Here is an 8,442-nt window from a genome sequence, read left to right on the forward strand (position 1 = left end):
TATATTACTTATTGAAAGGACACACAGTTGGAACGATTGAAACTGCAATTTGAATCCTGTCGCTGACCTTGTGTTTTCCTATTAATCTTTATTGTTCTGCTTCCACATTCTCAAAGAGAAACTTCTCAGCCTCCACTTTTAAATAAAATATGACCGACCTCGTTAGTCAGCGACACGCGAGGGGAGATTCCCTAAATCAGCGCCAACTTTCCCCAAATCCTCCTTAAAGTCCCGCTATCTGTGTCCTATATGGGAAATATCATTGAGAATTACTTCAGTCACTGTAACGCCGCCATTTGAAAGGTATAATTCGCCTGTCAATGCGTATTTTATTTATACTGAACCAAGCATGCAAATTATTCCAGTTTTCATATTTACTAAACTTGAATGGGGAAAAGGCATTAAATTGCCTCCACCCACTTTAGAACCGTTGAGTTATCGTGTGTTGGCGGAATGCGATAACCACTGCACACCACGGAAACACTCCAGCTCTCGGGTGCATTGCATCGACTCCATAAGAACAGGAAAAGGCCATTCAGCCCCTCGAGCCTGTTGCGCCATTCAATTAGATCAGGACTGGGCTGTATCATCACTTCATTTACCCGCTTTGTTTCCGTAACCCTTAATAGCCTTATCCACAAAAATCTATCGACAGTAGCAGCAATCTTGAGCCTAAACGCGCTCCTCTCCCGGATCCAGACTGAAAAGGTTTCTTACTGACGGCCACCCTGCAGATTAATGAATTACATTTCTGAACTTCAGGGCATCAGAGATTCCAGGGATTAAAAGGGAACAAAAGTTGAAATGGGCCTCACTGTGGGTCAGTTTTCGCTCACTCAAATATATCTGATTAGTGAAGTGAAATAAAGCTACATTAAAGAATAAGTGAGAAGCCGCTTAGCCCTAATGACAGGAGAATACTCTCACCAAACATCTCTTCCGTTCGCCAGTTCTAACGATGGTTAATTGACCTGAAAGTTTCACTCTCTGTATCTTTGTCCACAGATACTGCCTGTCCTCTTAACAATTTTCAGCACTTTCCGTTTCTATTTCAGATTTACAGCAATTTTCTTTTGTTATTCCGAAGAAATCCGCTGGCTGTTCATCCACAGCAAGTTTAAACATAATGTTCCACGCCCGGGCTCGAACCGGGTACCTTTCGCGTGTAAAGCGAACGTGATAACCACTACACTACGGGAACCGCTGTACACATACATTCTACACAGGGGAACTGACCAGTGAACTCCCTCTGTGCTGATTGGTTCACCTTAAACAGCATCACTCAATATAAAGGATGAGCTCACAAAACCAGCCTCAGGGCAGTCTGGTCAACGACAGCCCTCCTTTCTTTTATCAACAGAGGAAGAACAGACATGAACGGGAGTCAGACGCCACAACATTTAATTAGAGGCACAAATACGAGTAACACATACTTCCACATCATTTCAGAAAAAGAAATTTTCACTTGATGTAAACGTTGACTGCATTGTATCTGAAAATGAGCACCGTGTGATATTTTGTTCACTATTGATTCTATTCTCTGCGAGCAGTGACGCAGAGTTTTTCGTAGTGTAGCGGTAGTCATGTTCACGTCAGAAGAGACTGAAATGGACGGGGTTGTTGCGGTGGGTGAAATATGGTGACGATCTATGGTTATTATAGTGAGGGAGGGACACTGTCGGTATCTGGGCTGAGTGTGACTCTGTGCAGAATTGTACGGAGAAAATATACGGGTTCTGCGAGATTTTTAACTTTATTGAAATTTAACCACAAGATCAGTTGTTCCTTTTTTATATATTATGGGGAACGTTTTCAAAATGTTTCCGCCCGGTTTCAAACGGGGGAACTTTCGCGTGTAATGCGAACGTGATAACAACTACACTCCGGAAACTCTGCCATTGGTTGGGCCAAGAAAATCACAGAAGAGAACTGCGATCTGCAAACGCAGGTCCGGGATTAACTTTTGCATTAATGCACTTTATCATCTGAATTTGACAAAGCTCAATAAACTCTGTAAAAAGATGAACAATTCTTCTAATTGATGAATCAACTTTCTGTTTCAGACTGAAGGAAATCCTAACATGGTCACCGAGTGACAGGCAAAACTTTTATAAGTGTTTTGTCTTTTGCTTGTGATGAATTATCACCAGTTCTCATTTTACAGCCGATATGTGAGGAGTTGGTAAAAAATGTTCAGTGTTTATCACACCGGGAATCTGGTGCAGCCGTTGTTCAGTTTAACAGGAACCGACAATTGTCACCGCTTTTACACAGGGGAAGAAACTCGCCCCTGGAGGTTCACCTGGAGCAAGTTCCAAAATAATTCATCCCGCCCTGGAGCGGAACCGGGGGCATTTCGCGTGTAAGGCGAGCGTGATAATTGCTACAGTCCCGAAACATCTGCTCAGTTTGTCAGCCACGAGTCAGAAGGATGTGTTAAGGGAGAAGGTGACCCGCTGACTCACCTCTCTCTGCACTGATTGAGATTGTGTCGCTTCTCCGTCAAACAACATCACTTCTGTCCCACACTAAAAGCTCTCAATCCTTCTCCTCCGCTGGCTTTCTATTCAAGTAATTGGACAATGAATCAGTAATAAGGTTCCCTCGGGCTTTTGCTGGTGGATTTACTGATAAACCGGGGAATTGAGAGGAAACTGGAGCACAGGCAGGGTCCTTGCGACAGACCAGTCCGGCTAGCCTAGTCGGTGGAGTGTCGGATACTTCATCCCCACGGTGGGGAGTTTGCGTTTTAAATTTTTGGGCTGATTTAAAAGGCGATTCCCAGCTCGGTCAATGAGTGTTTCATATAAATGCGGTTCAACAAAATGAGAAAATCTCTCCCTGATTCCGGAATCTTGTCTGTCTCCAGCCGCCCGCTGCTACAGATTGAACTGACTTTAATTTCACCTTGGCTCTGGGTCAGTGCGGCTCAGTGGGACTTCGGCCCGTCTCTCCCTTCACAACCCATCAGGGCAGAGAAAACAACGGGGGATTTTACAAACGTGTTGTGTTCTGTAACTTTTTATAAACATTTCAGTGTATCTCACTTTGTGTCCAAGACTGTGAGGCCTTCCCTGGTGTGTCAGCTTCCAGTGTTTATAAACACTTCAGATTTCCTGATAATGTTGTTGAATCACATTTTTTGAAAGAATCATTGACCGAGAGGTGCCGGGGGTTTAGAGCTGGGGATCGCCGGTGAAACCAGCCCAATAATTTGAAACACAAACAGCCCCTGAGATTAAGAGTCTCAGGCTCTACCGACTGAGCTAGCCGGGCCGGTCTGACCCCGCGCACTGCTTGTGTTACAAATCATGAACCAGTTTCCCCTCAATTCCCAGGTTTACCAGTAAATCGGCCAACAAAAGCCCGAGAGAACCTTATTACTGATACTTTATCCAATCATTTTAATATGTGTTTTCTGGTGAGCAACACTTCTGCCGCTGGAAAATGTTCTCCTTACTTACTTTGTTAAAACTCTTCATGATATTGAACACGTCGACCAAATCTCCCCTTATCTTCTCTGCTCTGAGGAGAACAACCTCTTCTTCTCCACTACTCCACGGAACTGAAGTCCCGCATCCGTCCTAAAGCGCAGTGCCCGAATTACACACAATACTCCAAAGGTTTGGTATAACTTCCTTCCTATTGCCCTCTATGCCTCTGTCTGTAAAGCCCAGGGTTCCGTTTGTTTTTCTAACACAGGACAAAATGCTGCGGATGCTGGAAGTTTGAAATAAAAACAGAATTCGCTGGAAATACTCAGCAGCTGTGAATGGTAGGTGAGTTGGAAAAAAGCGAATTGGCCTCAAAAATGCTGTATAAGGGTTTCATGTTGTAATGGTGAGCATTCTGGACTTTGAATCCAGCGATCTGAGTCTCGGTGGAACCAGGTTTCTTCTTGTCCCAACTGGGGACGAATAAAATAAATATTGATAGCAACTGTGTGATTGGCTGCTCAGCAGCGGGAAAGTGTAGAAGCTGAAGGTGTGGATGAGAAATGGCCGGGCCAAAATGGAATGGTGGAGTTAAAATTGTCCAGTTCTTCCAATATTGCTGCTGGACGGGGTTTACAAGTAGCCTTGAGAGGGCAGTGATGTATCGCCATTGCAGTGCTGGTCCCCGCCACAAACTCCGTTCCCGAGCCACCGACTTCATCCCAATCCCTGGCCACTGAGACTGAACCAGACAGCTTGCAACCTTGGTATTTGACCCCGAGATGAGCTTCTGCCCAAGACGGTCTACTTCCACCTCCGTACCATCGCCCGACTCCGCCTCTGCCTCAGCTGATCTGCTGCTGAAACCCTCATCCTTGCCTTTGTCACCTCCAGACTTGACGATTCTAATGTACTCCTGGAAGGCCTCCCATCATCCTCCCTCCATAAACTTCAGCTCATCCAATCCTCTGCTGCACGTATCCTAACTCGCACCATGTCCCGTTCACCCATCACCCCGGGTCTCACTCACCTACATTGGCTCCTTTCAGGCGACAGTTCAGTTTTCAAATTCTCGTCCTTGTTTTCAAATCCCTCCATGGACTCGCCTCCCCCTATCTCTGTAACCTTCTCCAGCCCAACACCCTCTGAGATCTCTACACTCCTCCAATTCTGGGTTCTTGCACATCCCCGATTTTAATCCTTCCACCATCTGCCGTGGTGGGATTGTGAGCTCAGGTCTCCAGATCATCATGAAGTCTGTGGCTGAGGAACAGTTTGTGGTGGGACCAGCACTGCAATGGCGATTCATCGCTGCCCCCTCAAGGCAAACCTCTCCACCAGCAAGCACTGGACAATTTTCTCCCCACCATTCCACTATTCCTCTGGAATACTGGTCGATTAACAAACTCACTGTGCCGCCCTACCTCATAAATAATTGATTGAAGATTTGTTAATGAGCAGTGCAGTCTGAACCAGGATCTGTTAGAACTGTGAATTCAATGTCAAATCAGGCACAGAAAGCGAAATAAAGAGAGGGATATAAAGGTTGGATTCAGAGAGAGAGAAAAAAAATAGAAAAATGTAAAAACATTTTTATTATATAAAAAATATTCAACAACAATTTATATCTGAAGGAATGAGATTCCACACTTATAAAATATATTTTCAGTGCCAGAGAGGTTATTTGGCAGTAATTAAGACTGTTAAAAAGGGGACTTAGACTGAACTGGCCGGAGTTGCGGCGGTGTGTGAAATATGGTGACGATCTATCATTATTCGCAGAGGCGACGCTGCAGGATTCTTTAAAGATCTCCTGCGGAGCTACTGAAACCAGTCGAATGTGCAGCTTTGAGAGGGGCTTTCTGCACCATCAGGGCAGGAGACGGGAGTGAGGGAAGGACACTGTCGGTATCTGTGCTGAGTTTGAGATTGTGAAGAATGGTGTGGGCTCAGATAATATACGGGCTCTATGAGATATTTTATTTGATTGATATTTAATTACAATATGAATTCTTCCATTTTCATATTTATTCAATTTTAATGGGGAAGGTTTCTTTCCAGTTTTGAACCAGGGACGATTTATCGAACATAATGCTTGCACCCGGGATTGAATCGGGGACTTTGCACTTGTGAGGCGAACGTGATAACCACTACAATATGGAAACCTCTGTTTAGCTAAATATCCAGAAAGAACTGTTCAGCTAGAAGGTGAAATGCTGGATCCCAGATTCTGGGTTCATTTCCTTTCAGTAACATTTCTCTGACCGAAACTGCACAAGTCAAAAATGTTCCTTTCAAAGTCATTAAACTCTCGAATTTCCGCATCGCCCCCGAATCCTCTGAATCAGATGCCTCCAGTTTTTCCACCAATCAATGTCCCTTTGCAATTCCCTGTTCCCATCCACACTAATTATTGTGCCACTGTCGATCAGTGATAATAGATAGTCAAAGTGATCAGGCCATGCGAGCTCAGTCGGTAGCAGGTTCCTGGGTTCATGCCCACGTTGGTTGAACGTTTTTGTTAAACTTTTTGTTTCATCCTTTTACGGTAAAGCCTCTTGAATTAACTGATAGTTTTCTTTGTCACAATGAAAGAAATGCTAACTGAGGGAGAGTCGACAGTTCAATCATTTGTACTGTTACCCATATCTCATTTTACACACTGTACTTTAGGAGTCTGGTTTAAAATGATCATTGCTCATGACACCAGGAATCTGGGGAACTTCGGTCAAATTGAAAAGGACCAGTTATTTCTACAATGCGCACAAAATAGAAACAGTTCTGAACTTAAAATCCCATGGTGCTGACATTCAGGTTAAACGCAGTCAGCATTGAAATAAAGTGAAAGAATTTTACAGTGAAAAGATTTGTCAGTAAGTATTTGTGCCTTTAATTAAAGTTTGTGGCTTCTGATTCCCGTTCATTTCTCTTCTTCCTCTGTTGAATAAGAAACAAGGGATTTGACATTTGACTGCACTGCGCCTGATATCTGTGAGCTCATCCTTTATATTGAGCGGTTTTTCACTATTTGATCGGCGTCAGCTTTAGCTCAGCGGTTACTTTGCACAAACTTAATTCTAAGTTCGAGCCATGTTTCACCGCGGGCGCTGCCTGGCGTTTTTTTTAGTCATTTTCAATCCCCTTATTTTACACCGAAACAAATTGCAGCCGTGATTTTAATTTAGCAGAGTGATATTTTTCGAGGGCACCTTTACATGATTCAATAAGCTATTCTGATCCGTAAGTGTGACCGCGTTCGATTCCCGGTTAGGGAAGTAACTTTGACATCACCGGTTTTAATTAATTAAAGCGAAGAAATTTGAGTAAATAAATAACATGCAACTAATGTGAAAAAATAAGAAATGTTTTAATCACCATTAATTAACCGATAGCCTTATTTTGCAGAATGAAAAATATTATAACATGGTGACTGAGTGTCAGTCGAAACTTCAGTCATTTATTTTGCACTTTGCATGTGCTGAACTGTTAACACATATCTCATTTTACACATTGTAATTTAGGAGAATAGGTTAAAATGTTCATTGCTTGTGAGAGCAGGGATCTGGGGAAACTTCTGTTAAATTAAACAGGACCGTTTTTTTCACAGAAAAAATATTCTCTCACATAATTTTTTCAGACCAAACACTGACCGATCTTAGCCCCAAAGTGAATGATCAGACACGTGCCCACATTGAACTGCATTAATCACAGTTCAGGGGAGATTTAATAGAGTTGTTCAAAATTATGGGGGAAACAGTTTCCACTGGCAGGAGGGTCAGCGGGGCTATGGGGGAAGTGCAGCGGAGTGGTACTAATTGGATAGCTCTTTCAAAGATGTTACATCTATTGTTCATTTTAATCTGCGATTAATAGATTTTTGTTAACCAAAGGTAATAAGGGATGATTCAAGTCAGTAAGACTCTTTATAATTGTTTCAATCATCATTAATCAACCCACAACATTGTGTTGCTCACTGCAGGAATTGCTAACAAGTTTACTGGGTGACAGACAAACTGTAATAACTTATTATAGAATCATAGAATCAGACAGCACAGAAGGAGGCCATTCGGCCCATAGTGCCTGTGCCGGCTCTTTTAAAGAGCGATCCAATTATTCCCACTCCCCTGCTCTTTTCCCAAAGCCCTACAAGTGTTTCTTTTTCAATTTATTTCCCTTTTGAAAATTAACATTGAATCTGCCTCCACCACCATGTCAGGCAGAAAAATATTGATATTAATGTTATCCAAGTCCCATTTCACACAGTGATTTCCATGCTTTGCAAGTCATGAACTTTTATCACTTCTGATTTTCCTCACTCTATTTTAGCAGTTTGCTTAAAAATGTTCGGTGCTTGTGACATCAGCCATTCTTAGATTTAAAATATTGCAGCCCCTTTCCTCGGAAATCTCTGCCCCAAGTGCTGTTGATGCTCAGTCTTTGAATATATTCAAGGGTGAGGTCGATAGATCTTTGGACTGTAGTGGAATCAATGGATATGGAGATAGGCAGGAAAGTGGAGTTAAGGTCGATGATCAGCCATTATCTGATTGAATGGCGTTGCAGCCTCGAGGGGCCATATGGCCTACTTCTGCTCCTAATTCTTTCGTTCTTATGTTCTTTCACAGGAGAGCAAACTCGCCCCTGGACATGCATGAGGAGCAAGATCCAATGAAATGTTTCCACGTACGTGATAGCTCCTACACTGCGGAAACGTCTCCACTTTCAGTACCAGGTCAGATGGGAATGTTCAGCGAGCAGGTGAACTGCTGAATCCCACTTTTGAGGGATGTCCCAAAGCGCTTCACAGTGGCGTCAAAATAAATGAGTTGCACTTAGTAATTAAATATGCACAATGTCAGAAGTGGATTTGCACACACGCCTACCAAAAGAGACTGCGACCTAAACGCAGACTCCTTAGACCGCTCCTCAATGCTAGAAAACTCGCTTGCAAGTTCTCACTTCCGCATTTAAAATATTTCAGTCCAGGTGCTTGTTCAATGCTGCTCGA

At 43.2% G+C, this 8,442-nt stretch overlaps 1 non-coding gene across 1 annotated transcript; it reads right to left on the bottom strand.

Moving 5' to 3' along the window:
• Positions 1-1,127: 1,127 nt before the first annotated feature.
• On the bottom strand, positions 1,128-1,201 carry trnav-uac (transfer RNA valine (anticodon UAC)). Its single transcript has one exon. It is a non-coding gene; the product is annotated as a tRNA-Val (tRNA).
• Between the last annotated feature and the right edge of the window lie 7,241 nt (positions 1,202-8,442).

Source organism: Somniosus microcephalus, unplaced genomic scaffold, assembly GCF_052327205.1.
Source record: "Somniosus microcephalus isolate GS21.2 unplaced genomic scaffold, FLI_Smic_1.0 unresolved_chr4, whole genome shotgun sequence".
In the NCBI taxonomy this organism is placed as follows: domain Eukaryota; kingdom Metazoa; phylum Chordata; class Chondrichthyes; order Squaliformes; family Somniosidae; genus Somniosus; species Somniosus microcephalus.